At 38.5% G+C, this 15,991-nt stretch overlaps 1 protein-coding gene across 5 annotated transcripts in view; it reads right to left on the bottom strand.

Moving 5' to 3' along the window:
* Adgrl2 (adhesion G protein-coupled receptor L2) overlaps nucleotides 1-12,700 on the bottom strand; it is a 184,023-nt gene extending 171,323 nt beyond the window's left edge. For 4 of the 5 annotated variants that reach the window (XM_077791515.1, XM_026405090.2, XM_026405091.2 and 1 more), the window contains exon 1: nucleotides 11,417-12,197. The gene's annotated coding sequence lies outside the window, so the exon portion shown is untranslated. Of the gene's footprint in view, nucleotides 1-11,416; nucleotides 12,198-12,617 lie in introns of those variants that run through there. The other variant, XM_077791513.1, reaches the window with a different exon arrangement.
* Between the last annotated feature and the right edge of the window lie 3,291 nt (nucleotides 12,701-15,991).

Raw genomic sequence — 15,991 nt, 5'->3', positions numbered from 1 at the left:
GAATCGTACCAAGAACCAAAGCCTTTTAAAATACAAAATAAATATTTTTCTCGGGCTGTGGTTGTGGCTCAGTGGTAGAGCATTCACCTAGCACGTTCAAGGCCCTGGGTTTGATCTTGAACACCACATAAAAATAAATAAAAGTAAATTTTTTAAAAAATTCTCATATCATTCTGCAGTAGAACAAGGGAGAGAAACTATTATATCTGTTTTGAAGGAAGTATAAGTGGATACCTTTCCTCTTCTCACCTTCCATCAAGTGAAATGATGAAGTAACATTACCAAAATGTAAAATTACAAAACAGAATTGATTTTTTTATTTTTATTTTTAGTTGTCAATGGACCTTTATTTATATGCTATATGAGGTGTTGAGAATCGAACCCTGTGCCTCACACATGCTAGGCAAGTGCTCTACCACTGAGCTAAAACCCCAGCCTACAATTGATTTTTAATAGACTTTAATGTACTACCCTATCATTCAATTTCCTAGAAAAAAAAAGTATAAACAGGAAATGTGAAAAGTTTGCTCACTTTTAGTCCTGAATGCTTACCTCCCTAATTACCAAAACACCTGAATGCAAAACTCAAACATTTCTGAGTATTTGTCTTACAATTTCTTAGAAGTTTAATTAACACACATTCTTAAAAAGAACTGTCCATTTTGTTAGCGTTCTTTTTTTTCCAAGTTAGCCAGTGGTGTTCTGGATCACTTAATATTAGGTCCTTACTGGTAGTATCCTTGTTTAAGTGTCACTGCACTAATTTGCCCATTATTGCACGTAGAAATCATTAATCCAAAGTGATCATTTTTGTTTTTAGAAAAAAAGCATGTGCAATTTATCTAATTTGATCTAGTAAGTGTAAAGGCATGTAACTCACTCTTTTGTTTAGTGATCATTTAATATTTCACATAACCAGGAAAATTATCTCAAAAGCTGGTTTGTCTATTTTAATGGCCAACAGATATTTAAACAGGGACAGTTCTGTGGTCACTTTCCCAGACGTTTAGTCAATTATAAAAATTCTTAAAACCTCAAAAAGAATCTAATAACAATTATCTTTCACATTTGTTTTACTGATTAAGATAAAAAGTTACATTTGTAATCTATGAATATACAACATGATAAACACTTGGCCACTGATCTATTAAATTTCACTATTATTTGGCTAATCTTAAAAAGCCTTACTTCCGTCAAAGCCATTTTTCTCAAACAAAAACTTAAAATATATTAATAAAATGTAATTTTCAAAAGGAAAATCATCAATTTATAGTGCCTTGATTATTTTTCTCATATACAAGCTCCCTCTGCAGGTAATAACAAGAGTTAGCAAAAATATCTGAAACACGCAGGCAGTTGCCTGTGTAAAAACACAGGCTACCCTTTTATAGAAATACTACTACCTAGCCTTGTTTCCTCCTCCTTCATGAGTAAAACAACTGCTTTTCAAAATTTGTGATTCAGCATGAATATTCTTGTCCTCCAGCCTGTGTAAGAAAGAAGATCTAGCAGGCAGAATTCACAGACTTTTGAGTCATCCAAGAGTCAGTTACACAAAGTATATTTCAAGGAAAAGAAAACACTGCCTTGCTTACACTGTACCAGCATGAAATGATAGACCACCCAAAACAAAAGCTGTGCAGCCTATTTATTCGATTAATCTTCTGAACACAAAATAAACAATCAAAGGTAGAATCTTATGATTGATTTACAGTGAAAGACAAAAGATGGATTTTAAAATATTTGAGTAAAAACTATATTTCTTTCGTTTTTTAATTCCAAAACTTAAACTAGGAGAATATTTATTTGTGTGTGTGTGTTGATGAAACTGATCTCAGTTGCAAAACCCTTCTGTAATTGTCATTTTTTCAAAATGTTGTAGATTTCTCTTTATCTAAACCTAATTTTTGCCACATTCTTTCCCCCCCCCCCACCACCAGGCATATAGAGATTAGGGTGTATTTCTGTCAAGGGGGCAAAAAGGAAAAAGTAAAGAACAGTTTCAAAGTCTTTGGGTACAATGTTACCAAAAATTGTTTGATGGATGCTTGATGCCCCTTATTTATGACTTCTCTCTTCTAGCGTGCACACAGCACTTTTATAACATGTAAAGAATATGACTAGAAATCTGTACCAAATGGAGTTTGATTCACCTATAAATGAACTGACAAATACTTGTCAGTTCAGTAACTGTAAAATACTTACTAAACAAATATTAAATTATTTTTCTAAAATACCACTGAACAAATGAAATCATGGGGCTGGGAGCCTAACTCAGTGGTAGAGTCCTTGTCTACCATGCATAAGACCTCGGGTGGGTTCACCTCCCAGCACCACAAATAAAAATAACTAAAATTGTAAAAGATAAGCAAACTTTCATACGCAACATACAGAACTATCACACAGAGAGAACAGATCGTAGTTATACATCTTTTTTCCAAGGAAACAAAGGAAATAAGGTTTAAAAAAAAAAAGCCAAGGCAAATAAGCAGCATTTTTAGTGATTTTTTTCCCCTACGAAATCAAATTTTGTTTCTCTGATATTTTAAGATTTTCAAGATGTAGACACAGTTTAAAATTAATGAAAGGTGGCTTCTGTGGCACTATGGATATCACACCACTTGCAGCAGAAAAAGCATGAGGGGGTAACATTCGCATTCGTTTGCTGCATTATCAAGAGGAAGCCCCATATTATCTTCCTCATGACAGAAATGTAAAAAGGGAAGAACAGTTAAATGTCCTTAGCAAAAATGAAAATGTCTAGGACATCATAATCTTAGCATAATTGTTGGTGCAAGGAAGCAAAATTACTTTTGTACCCATTTTCTGAAAATGAAAAATAAGATGGTATCTTCAGTACATCAATTTTCAGTTTATCATCTGCCGCCTAATACACAAAACCACCCTCACACTCTGAAGATAGGTACAATTATTAGGATATAAATGCATAAATCTATAATATTACCCAAATTAAATTTTTTCCAAGCATTCTCAGTCTTTAGCAGGAAAATGTAAGAGCTAAAATACACCACGAATCCTCAGATTAAGAACACAATGATCAGTGGAGAAAATGCTGTATAAGTAATGTGTACTATAATTTCTAATCAATAACCCAAGTAGCAAACACTAAAAAATGGTAGGCTTTTAATGTCGAGAAATAAAACTTCCATATGGAAGATATCAGTGGAATAAAAAAATAATTGCACAAAGAAATCCTTTGCTCCAAATAAAGACATGGAGAAAATTATTTTCAATGAGACTCTTTTTTATGTAAATTGAAGTTGAAAACTGATTAAGTAAATGTAATTGACATAAAAGAGAAATATAAAGACTTTATCTAAAATTTTGTAATGATTCACCCCATATATAGAAAACTACTGTCACGGTATTTGAATTTTAAGAATGATAAAAATTAAACCTTACTTTATAAACAAAACTGAATTCTCTTCTGCTTTTTCTACAAATAAACTCTGTTAGTATCCTCTACAAGAGAAAGCATTAGTCAAAAGCAAGGTCATCTGGTGGGGGGTGGGAGGAGACGACACCCCCACCCCGCAGCAGCCAAGAGCCATTTTTGACAGTAATTGGGTCTAGATTATACTGTCCTCTAAATCCAGGGTAATAATCGGTTTGAGGTGTGGACTGATGTAAAAATACCTACAAAAAGATGCAAAGTGTGGGTAATACAAGCATTTCATGGTCCAAAGGCAGAAAATATCTTTGAGAGCAGAACAGATATTAAACAAGTCACCATTTCCAAACTCAGTTTAAAAAGAGATCATAATTACACAGATTTTGTACTTTCAACGTGCACTACTTTTTAGCCAATATCTGTCAAAAATATTGATACACAGAAAGAAAACACAGCAAAAATTGTCTGCTCATATGTGTATATATTGGGCCAAGAAAGGAATTAAAGGGTATTATTTAATATCTGAAAGAGCAAAACTACATCCCTTTTTAGTATTAGGAACCAGCCTCCTGGCACATCATCCCTTGCTATTACTATGGTTGAAAATTTTATTAATTCGTCCAGAAAATGATGCAGGACTGTGTCTGGTTTTGTTCTAACAAAATAGTATTTGTCTGAATTCATGTAAAGTCTAAAGGTAATCATCTTTCCCACTCTTACTGCTCTCATTGTGAAGAACTAATAGTTCATTTTTTAATCAAAATCTCTTTTCTCTACTATCAAATAATTTTTTAAAGGCACTTAATACATCTTAAAACAGAATATAGACTTGATCATATTATTTCAAGTTAACTTCTGCTTAATCTGGCTGCTTTCTCACCTTATATTTTTGTTCTAATTCCAGTACTGACTCTATTCTTAAAAAAAAAATAAAAAGTAAGTCTTCCAGAGATTATTTTGCCTTAAATAGGCTTCTTTTAAGGCAACTAATTTTGACACTGAAACTCGAAGATTAAGTAAGGTGCAATCCCCATGGGTGAATTTTAACGTTTATAATGTACTCCTCCTAGTTTGGGGGGGAGAATCAATGACAAGACCAACAGGAGCCGGTTCTGCTCAGCATACGTTCTCTTGTCAGGTCGTCGTGATTAATGCTGTGCTCTGTAGAGGGAGACATTACATCCGGGCTAAAACAGACCTAAATTTTACCCTTAGGCAGAAATCTGATTTAAACATCTCTATTTAAAGTGACATTTGTCCTCCCTTTTCAACTGGTTTCCCCAGAAATTCCAGGAAGTTGACTTCATGACCCAAAAACAGCCGGGTGGCTTTGAGCAATGGTTGTGGCTGTTCTTGCACCTCCGTAAATCTGGTACCAGAATGAATCAAGGTGCTAATAAAACAGGTGCCCAGCTATCTGCTTCAATGAATCCCATGTTACTTTACTGCTGTAAGAATTTAAGACTTAGGATTTGGTACAATTCTAGAGTCAGTAATAAAAAATTGTGAAAAATGTTTCTATTGCTCATAATAAACTAGTTTTCCTCGCTGATGGATTAGGTTTCTTCTGGTTCACAAAATTGCATCTAATATTTCACTACACTAATCTGAAATATCAACTGATTACAAATTCTAGAAATCCAGAAAAGCAACTACTAAACAAAAACCTCTAAATCAAGCCAAAACATGGAAGTGGACATCGTTTTTTTTTTTTTTTTATGTAATAGCTTTCATTTAAAAAAAAAATTGAAAACAAAAAGAAAAATAATGTTCATGCAATGAATATCACCAAGTAAACAAGTGTAGGCACCAAAATTCCTACACAGTGAAAAGTGGTAACTTTTGATATTGTTAAGCAATTCAGACACTGCTGGCAAATTCCTACTAACCAAGGTAATCTAATTTTTGTTGCTTTTCAACCTAAATTGATTTTTTTTTTCTTTTAGCCGTTCTAGTAATTGAACAAATTTATACAACTGTGATGGGATTTTACTTACCACCACACAATGCATAAAATCCTCTATGAAGACAAACTATATTACTTCATAAAACTGCATTTTTGTTGTAATTAAACAAATTGTATTTAAACTTGCTCAGTGCTTCTGAAACAATCAATAGCATTTTGCTATAAGCTACACTTCACTTGCAGGTGTTAAGCGCTTGGTTCCTTCATTCGATCAACTTTTTTTTTTCCTTTAGAAAGCATTTATTTGTCAAATACAGGAAGATTTTTGTAAGCTTTTTAAAAATTATTGGGTAAGATTATATTTTAAAATATCTAAAAAATACATTCAGTCATCAGATAAATGACGTAAAAATTTGATTTTTTAAAAAGTGTTTTTTTGGTTGATTAAGACCTTCCTTTTGTTATCACACACCTAAAAATTAAGTACTGAAACTGAAATAACATTACAGGATTGCCAGTTTATGACATGTGCTTAACAAAACCTACATATAAAACTCAAAATACTAAATTGACGTCCTGAATAAAATTTAGGAATAAAAGACCCTAGTTACACCTCTAAAAGTATCACACTAGGCCAAGATATCATTTTAGGATTGAAAGTATACAGTTTCAGTAATTAACTATTTACCTGTATATTATGCAAAACATTTCCTAAACCTTTTTCTTAAAGCACTTAAAAATAATAATAATCACTACTTGACCAATCTTTAAGAGCATCTTCAGTAACAAAGAATTCAGAGAATAGTCTCAATTTATTTTTCTGATCACATCACCTCTGATTACAGTAATCTAAGTGATTAAATACTTTTCAACCTTTCAACCTTCAATCAAGAATTATTTGAAGACAGAAACATTGGGTGGGGCTCCAGAATTAGTATTATGAAACAGAAGTTAAGGCATCTCTGATTTTAATCTGTCCTTGAAATAGAAACATTTAAATCTTTGTTGAAAATAGTTATAAAATAGTTATGGAGTTAAGTAACATGAGCTAATATTTAAATTACAGAAACTGATATGGCCAAAACATTAATAGGATTTCAAGTTCTTTTAAGGGTTAGTAGCTAAAGTTGCCATTTTGGGCGCTTTATCAAAATCATCAATTTGCAGAGTTTTTAGTTAGGCATACTAGCTTACCTAAATAATCTTATGAACCTATTTATAATTATGTGTTCTATTTTTAACACGTATTACCTAAAAAATAATTGCACTTTTGTTTTACATGAATCTTTTCTGCAGAAAAGCAGGCATGTGTCAAATGTGAAGCCAGCCCTTCAAGACTCAAAATCAGATACAAAGAATTAAGAGGCAAAGGTGTTAAGTCTTTGAGGAACATTTCTGTTAAAATAGTTAAATTCTTTCATTCCCAAAACCATATTTCATTCTTACTCTAATTACATCTAATCTGTGTTCCTTAAATATCAGTAACGGAGAAAGTGGTAAAAATTTTTGTTAAAATGAAAACAGGTTTCTCATAGGTAGGTAGAAGAGTTTTCAACTCATAGATTGAAACAAATTGTAATACTTCCTTTATTCCATGCCACACCTGTTAATAAACTATTATTTAAATATTTATTCACAAAAGTTAGGTCAAATAAATATTTTGTTAGAAAATAAAGCAATAATATTTTATTACTAAGGTTTGCATATTTCTAGTTACCTCTTGACCTTCATGACAGCTGAATTTTAGTTCCCATACTCCCATATTACTTAAGACACTAAAATACTATTTTAAATTTTTTAATGAAACATAGAAAGCTTTGATAATGATCAAATAAAGATCTAACCTTAAGTAAACCTTGGTTTTAAAGTTCTCCTCTTGTTCATTTTAAGAAAGGAAACACCCAGAAGCCTGGTGTTAACCTTTCTGTTGATTGTGAAAACTGCAGCAATAAAAACTCCAACTGCTTGTCTTAAATTAAGACTTGTAGTAGTGCATGTGAGATCTGTATATTTATATTAGTTTTTATAACATTTGGAAGTTTTGTTGTCTGCTTTGATGTGTTAGTCCACTAATAAAGCAGTCAAATGCCTGGAATAAATTTTATTTATTGGAAATTCTCAAGTCAAAACTTGAAGTAATTGGTTTGTTCTACACCACATGATTCAATATTCTGAATTCCCCCAACTACCTGCTCCCAGAGCTATCTGTATTTCTAAATTCGTTTTGTTGCCAACACATAGTAACCCAGTGATTGAAAATGGCAGCTGAAGTGCTTCTACAGCATGTTAATTTTTCTCTAAGTAGTCCAATTTTGTCATCTAAATGTTGAAATATCTTCTTTTCACTGCATTTTACACCTTTAGAGATTTGCTGAATTTAGGATCACCACCATAAAATGAAGATCAATGTTTTCAAGACAATTTTTAGATTATCACTAATAATTCTAAAAGATGATATATTTTCTTCATAACACTCTGCATTCAAAGCAGACTAGTTAACAGCAACTTAAATGCAATAACAGCAATTACATCAATGTAGGTTTTTTTTTTTTAACCACTAAATTACTTCTTAGATAAGTGAAGTGATCAGATAAACGATCATAAAATGATTTGGGCGTAATGATATACAATTTGAATGGCAGTAAAAACAAAAATAAAAAACTCACCTTAATCTGAAAAAAAAAAAAGAATCACCATTCCTATTAAACTAAAGATGAAAATGTTGGGCAATTAATGATGGCTCTTCCCCATCTGAAACTGTCATATTAGAATTCATATCCAATATTAAAATTAAACCAAGGAGTCTGAATATTAGTAAATAATCCAGTCTCCAAGAAAAGAATATCAATTGCCATTCAAAGACAACCAACCCTCAAAGGTTAAACTATATAAAATATATGAACTTGCAAATCTCCAAACCTCCTATGAAATTCATTTTCATCTTTAAACTAGGTTTTAGAAAACTAATCCTTTCCTAATTGAAGATAAAAGTTATTCTCCCTTGACCCCTCTGCTCTCTATAAACTGACCTAAATGACCCAACTACTTGTTCTTACTTGTTTCTTCATTCATGGACATTGAGTTGTTAAAAGGAATTCAAACAACATAGCTTTATAAGAATGTAAAAATTACAAAGCAAATAAACCATAAATATTAACAAATATAGAACAACTTTGAGCATAATTGTTTGACAAAATACAAAAAGAAATTAAACAAAACTCAATATTGAAACAGAATTGCCTCTATTTAAATAGAATTCATAAAAAATTTGGGTCTTTATCACCTAGAAAACTTTTCCAACCTTCTACTTCCAATAGAAGTTGTGTTTTCATAAAGTTCATGTTGAGTTTTTAATTCTAAATGTCCTCCACTGGCTTTTTTCCCTACTAATTCATCAACTATTAAAGACATTTCCTTTGCATAGAATTGTCTTCATCACAAAAAAAAAAAAATGTTTTATAGGACTATTTAAAAACCTTTCTCATTTTACTAATATAACAAACTGAAGGCCCTAGAAAAGCATTAAGTTAGATGGAAAGGATTTCTCACTCTCTCTTCCACTAAAGGGACCCCAAAAGACAGGCAACATTGACTATCATAAAACAAAAGGTCACCCTTTTTCTAGGAACAAACCATTTATCAATAGAAAATAATTGTCTTGCCACTTGCAAGGGATCCACAGCAATAGACAATGTTTTTGGCTCACCTAATTACAAAACAGTAAAAGTTCAGAAACACAAGCCTGAATCCACCTCCCTATTTCTACCCTTTACAATTCTCATTGCCCTTTGGGCCTCTGCTTGGAAGCAAATGGAAGACAGGCTGAAGTTTTCTCAATTGAGCTGAAGCTAAGAAACCTTTGATATGCTAATAGTCCCCTTCAAACGGTAAGAATTCACACTTGCATTAATTCAAACAATTTGTGCAGAATGATGTGAAATGGCACCTCTTTTAGAGGCAACCAACAAAAGGAGAGAATTGGAATGTCTAAAGAAACTAAACAACAGAACATTTGTTCTGTTAGTATTCTTTCTATCATGCATAAATTTATTGGAGGGTGGAAGGAAAGAAAACAAAATATTCCATAACACACCTGAACTTAAGTAGAGTTTCTTATACAGTGTTTCTCAAGAATAATAAGGATACTAAATTTAAAGTTACAAAGTTAACCTTTAGCTAGGTCAAAATAGTCCCATCCAACTTGGAACGTTACCATAGGCACCCCATAAACTATTTTATTTTTCCCCTATGGATGAATATTGCTTCTGTAGTGCCTATTTTTTAAAGTTTGCCCAAGATCAAACCTGATTTGGTAAGAGATTCCCCAACAGGTAATTATTTACCAAAAGGTTGCGACTTTCTTCATTGTGCAACTTGAGGTGAGCAAAGAGCAAATTCGGTGGGACCAGTTCCAGAGAGAAACACTGACAGAGAAATGAATGAACCAACTACGTCCGTTAAACATACGCCTCTGGAGGGAAAGAAAGGAGAAGCACGCATAGTGTAAAAAATGCAGAAGAAAATCAAAGAATTGGGGGTGGAGTGAAGAGGCGACTGCCACAGAACCTGGCCTTTGTAACGGGAACCATATGGTTGGTGGCTGCAGCTCAGACGCTCCCAGGCTGCTTAGAGAAGCTGCTAAGCAGCCTGACACCTTTCAAGAAACAGGAGGAAAACATTTCCTCGGTCTGAATCTGAGACAGCACAGTTTGCATCAGGAAGAATGGAATGAGGGGGGCAAGAAAGAGGGAAAAGACAAAGGGGGAGGAGTCCCTCGAAGACCGGGAAAGGTTAAGACGGATACCGCTGGATACTGCTAGACTTGTCCCTCCAACTATGCATTTAGAGGACAAAGTAAAGGCAAAATTTAATATATATGTATATATGGAAGACATATATACGTTCCTTAGCTTCTGCTCGGCGATACTTTGACCCTAAGTGAAGATTCCAATCCAAGCCCCATAGTTCAGGGAAAGGAACAAACTTTACTGGTCCCAAGAGAGAGTCTTGCAAGCGCGCCTCCACACTGCAGGGGCGCTTTCGGGGTTTGGATTGTCCTGGTCCCTCTGCTTGGGGGTCGCCACAGTCAGTTAGCCCAAAAGTCTCCTCTTTCCTCGCGGTCTTCCCACGCCTTATTCTAGCAGCTGACTCCCAACCTGGCACCCCTATCCTACAAATCAGGCTCCTCTAGGTTTCCTACTCCAAAGGCATCCCAGGAGCCCACACCCGGTAACTTCTCCTGCAGGCCCAACGCGGTCCGCTGCTGCCCTCTCACTGCCGGTCCGGGAGGCTCTCTGCCCTCCCCGTGGCCCACCGGGTCCTTGGCTCCGCCACCCTCCCGCCCCGCCAGTCTTCCCCGGCAGCGGCTGCTAGCCGCCCCTAATCGTTGCCAGCCCCAACGCTGGCGCGGCCACATCTGGCTGCGCTTTGCTGTCATCCTCGCTTTTCCACATTACCTAACCACCTACAAGAAGAAACAACAACCCGTAACAACTCCTGCAAGCCCTCCCCCACCGTCCACTTTCCCTGAACTCGCTCCCAGGGCTCAGCCTCTGCGCTCCACTTACAGACCCGGACGGGTCTGCAGGCGGGAGGGGGAGCGAGGGGGACTGCGCTCTCTCGGCCCGGCCTCGGTCCTGCACCTCCGGAACCAAGCTGCCCAGCGGAGGGCGAGTCTCACACTCCCCTCCCCATCCCGACTGTGAAAAGGCGAGTGGCACCTTCGGATCCCAAGCTTTTAAATTTAAAAAAAAAAAAAAAAAAAAAAAAGCATGTTATGGCAGCTCCATTCTACAACCCTACACCGGCCCCACATAATCCCCACCAACGACTGGTGCCTCGAAAGCATTACACTAGATCCAGGAGAAAAGGAGCAGGCTGGACCGGACTGAGAGTTCTGCGTATCGATTTCTCCGGGGGGGGGGGGGGAGAGCTGCGAGCGCGGGTCTCCCCTAGCCCGGCGGAACAGAGACAGCAGAGCCCAACTAAACCGCGGTTCCCTCCACCTCCAGCACCCACCCCCCAGGCAGGAGGCGCAAAGCAAACAGGTCTCCGAAGCCGGGCACAGAGGTAGGATTGTTCGCTCCCGCGGCTCTTACCTCGGTCTGAGAGCGTGCCCCCGGGGAGGGCCGTCTGGCACGGGGGCCGCGCGAAGGGAGAGGCGCAGAGGGCAGCAGCCGGGTGGCTGGAGAAGGCCGAAGCCCTCCGCGAGCGGGTCGCCGGCTGCGGAGTCCGCGCGGGAGGCAGCGCCGCGGCTTGCCGGCCGGACACGGCCCCACGGCTCGGCGGGTCCTCCTGCTCGGCCGCCGCTGCCGCCTCCAGCCAAGCAGCCAGCGCCGGGCGGCTCCAGGGGTTAAGTCAACATTTTCCCGCAGTTTCCCACACGCCGCTCGGCGAAAGAGGTCTTTTCACACACGCGCACGCACCCCCTGACTGCACGCTCCCTTAGTAGAAAAAAAAAAAAATTCGGGAATCAGAGAGAAAGGGGTGGTGGAGGCGAAAGCCTGACTGAGGTGCACAGACTTGGGAGTCCCCTCGAAGCGGCAGCCGCGGGAGGGGCAGGCGAGTAGACGCCCGCGGCACGAGGCCAACTCAGTTTGTCAGGCAGAGCCCCTCAGCCCGCCGTCCGCACTGGCATCCCTCGCGCCGACCCTGCGGCCCGGGGCAGGAGACAGCAGCGGCCCCTCCTCACATTTCGGATCTCCCGGCCGAGGTTTGAGCGGTGGCCGCTGCACCACGAAAGGTTGAAGACGAGAACTCAGGTTCGGGGAAGCAGGGAGGATCAAGGGAGAGTCACGCCACGCACAGCAACGGAGGGGAGATGCCCCCAACAATCCCAAAGAATTCTCCGGTAAGCTCCCGATTTTGCTCCAGCACCTCTGCGTGTGTGTGAGCGGAGAGAGAGTGAGAGGGAGAGAGGGAGAGGAGAGGCACAGAGACGGGGGAGTGCGAAGTCCTGACACAGACTCTCGGAGAGGTCTGAACTGGAGTCACCTCCAGCCTCCTCCTCCTCCTCTCCACCAAATCCCCACCTACCCCCCTCCCCACCGGAGTTCGGCTAATCATATAAACATATTAGCGTGTACAGCAGCAAAGGACAAATCTCTCCCTCCTGATTTTTCCAGCAAGGGGCTTGGGCAAACTCAAAGAAGATTACAGGCAGCTAAGTACAAAACGTGGAGCAGATAATCTATAACTCATTGCCGCCCAATGGCCATTTTCCACTCCATTTGAGCAGCTGCGGCGGCAGAGCGCCCAAGGAGGGTGGGGGTGTCGGGGAGGAGCGAAGGGGACACTTACGGGCTCGAGCCTTTCGGGTTTTGGAGGCGACGGCAGAGCTGCCGCCCGAGGACAGGCCGGCCCCGGCTCCGCCGGCGGGGCGGCCGCAGGGCTGTCCGGGCGGCGGCGGCGGCGGCGAGGGACGCGCGCTCACGGCCACGGAACGCGCCCGGGAGGCGGCCTGCTCAGGCTCGTGCCCCTCCCCTTCCCTCCTCACCCAGTCCGCTCGCGTCCCCCCCGCCGCAGGTCTCGGGGCTCAGCATCCAGCCTCCCCCCGCCGCCCCATCAACGCACCCATTCAACCTCTAGACGCCCCACCCCGCCCCCCCCAAACTCCACTTACTGCGCGCCTGGTCCTCCGCGCGCTCTGCTGGTGCACGCTCTCCATCCTGTCCACACACACGCACTTTAAAAACATTTATTTTATTTCTGGAACTGGGTGAAGGGTATTCAGAAGAGTGCGACGGAGCGCAGCGCTCCAGCCTCGGAGGCTGGGCGCAGGGGGCTGGCCAGCGGCTCGGGGTCCCCCTCCCCTCTTCCTTCCAGGTCCAGGAGCTTTCTCCTTGCCTGGACTTCGGGAAAGGCGCCCAGGATGCGTCTTTTACCCACCCCGTCTCCAGGTTTTCTCTTTTCTCCACGCACCAAGCCGGAGGCCCTTAAACTTTTAGTTTCCGCAGCCCTCCTTTTGTGTGACTGCTCGGAGGAGAAAGAACGTCTGTTCGCCGCGGCTGCCTCCGTCCGGCTGCGGCGCGCAGGGGACGCTCCAGGGTTAATGCGTCTTTGATACCTGAGATTTCCGGCGCGCTCGTTAATGAAAGTTACATTTTTTTAAATTGCGATGACTTTTTCTTTGTAGTCACATTGAGCTAGCTAAACTTTGACTTTATTGACTATATTTCACAAGAGCGTTTTGTTTGTTTTTGATTAAACTCACCAGGATAAGCAACGGAAGGAAAGGAGACTACAAGGCTCTTTACTCCAAGTATATTCATAGTGCTGTTAGGTCTGTTTCCCTCGTTTCCTTACATTGAAACTGCTTTTGCTCTTGTCCTCTGACCACACTTCCTTGCCCCTCTCTGTTGGCAGTGTCAGCGGACAGCCAGGCAGAGCAAGACCCAAACTGAAGGGAACAGACCACTACAAGAAAAATCACATTGGAAAAAAATATATGAAACCCAGTTAATTGTCTTATACATACGAAGAAAATCAAATCTGGAATTTTTTTTAAATTTTAAAATCTCTGAGCTGAAAACAAGTTTTCAGGTTTATTCATAAAACACTGATTCTACTAATGAATGAAGCCATTTGCTTTAGTTTTCAGGAAAAACTGATTTTCCAAGATTTAAAGCCTCTAGAAAAAGGATGAAACTTGATCTTCTTTGCTTTCAGAAACAATATGTACTTTTTGTTTCTGTGGGTATGTTGCAGTCATCATTCTTGAGAAATCATTCCAAACAATGTTATTAAAATGTCAACAGTAGATTGTTCAAAAGACACAATGATTCTAAATACCTATCAGCATTTTGTCACAAAGCCAGATATTTTTAATACAGAAGTTAATCCAACTATTGGTCAAGTTTGTTCTTGACTTGCATAAAATCATAAGTTAAATGTACATGTGTCCAAATAACTGGAACTTGCTCTTTTAGTCAATGCATTATATTATTTCTTAGATAACATAATTTAAATATTACCAGACACGATTCAAACTAGTCTGGGAAAAAAAAAAAAGTACATTTATGAAGACCTGGTGTAAAACCTTATAATGTACCTAAGTTTTTACATATGGCAAAATTCAAAATACAACAAATCAGACTACTTAGTTGAAAAGAAGGCAGAATTGGAATTCATAGATCTCAGATGTTATTTATATCGCAGTCCCCTTTAGCACTTATAATTAATTTATTTGGAATTATAAAACATAGTATGTCAGACTAATAATTTGATTATTCAAAAAAAATGTTGCCCCTTTCTTTTGTTCATCTTGAACATCATCTGGGCATAATTCACAAGGAGCCCCAGTGAGTGCATAGATCAATCTAATCCTATTTCCTTTTGGAAAGCAAAACTTAGGCTGAAGTTTTTATTAGTGAGCCTAGTAAGTAATCAATAGACATTTTTGCCTGAATTAAGCTGCCCATATGTTGGCTCATTTACTTATTTATTTAACTCTCCCAGAAAGAATCTAAGAACCCACTGTCTACATTTCATAGGTCTGACATTCTTTGATGTTCAGAACATAAAATGAGTCACTTCCCACTATGTTCCTAAACAGACAACAGTCACAAAAAAAGGAGACTTAGAAGGGGAAAGAACTTATCAGAAGACAGTTAAAACTATAGGGAGTGGAAAAATCCCTATGCAAATTGCAGATCTTAATGCAGTTAGATATGAATTCTAAAGAGTTCAAAGGGTTCAACACTTTTTTCCTAAGAATATAATAATTTGCTGCTTTTTTAAAATTATGTCCAAAATTATTCTTTCTTCAAGGTGTTTTAAGTATGAATCAATTTTAATTCTTTTTTTTCTATTTATACATAATACATTTCAAATTTCTTTGTATATCCATAAAGAAAAATTGAAAGAAAGCATTCAATTATTTTGATACATTCAAAATTAAGCTGTTACCCACAAATCTGCCATTACAAAGGAACACCTAAATGACATACTCCACAGAGTATGTCCACATCCCCAAAACATAGTTTACCTGACACTTCATGACAATTCAAAACATAATTTATAACAATACAGGTGTTATGGTAAGGGAAAAAAAAAACAAGAAGCTTAATAATATCTGCAGATGTGAGCAAGTTAAGGAAAGTTAGAATATGTTCTGCATTCCCTACAATCCAATCAATTTAACTACTCAATCTAAATTATTATTTAAGTAATGGCAAAATCACTGACTTATTCATAATACTTGCTAATTGTTTTAAAAAATAAATCTACAAAGGACAAAGGAAACACCCATTTCCATTTGTTTTATGTTAAATCAACATCTAACCACTCATGGTGATTTCATTCAAAGAAAACAGAAGGAACTCATTAGCTTATGTGGTTAGAGAGATTGATGGGCTTCAAGCATTTTAACCATACATGTTTTTTCCAACTGTAGAAACTCGTGTTTTTAATTTAAGCAACTTGAAGAAACTAAAGATTATTTTATTCAATGAGCTTATGTATTTCTGATATAGATAGTATGCTAATTTTTAAATTTATTTACCCTCCAACTATCTTTATTTAAAGGGAAGTAATCAGGTATTTGTCAAAACAGAACATGAATAATAGTAGTTTAGGAAACCAATTAAAGAACCTAAAGTAGTTTGGAGATGGACATTATTGCAAAATACTGTGATTAGAGTAAGTCAACAAAATGGTAGCTTCTTTACACTAGC

Source organism: Urocitellus parryii, chromosome 11, assembly GCF_045843805.1.
Source record: "Urocitellus parryii isolate mUroPar1 chromosome 11, mUroPar1.hap1, whole genome shotgun sequence".
In the NCBI taxonomy this organism is placed as follows: Eukaryota; Metazoa; Chordata; class Mammalia; order Rodentia; family Sciuridae; genus Urocitellus; species Urocitellus parryii.
The sequence above is the reverse complement of the archived record's forward strand: the minus strand, read 5'-3'. Positions and strand labels throughout refer to the sequence as shown.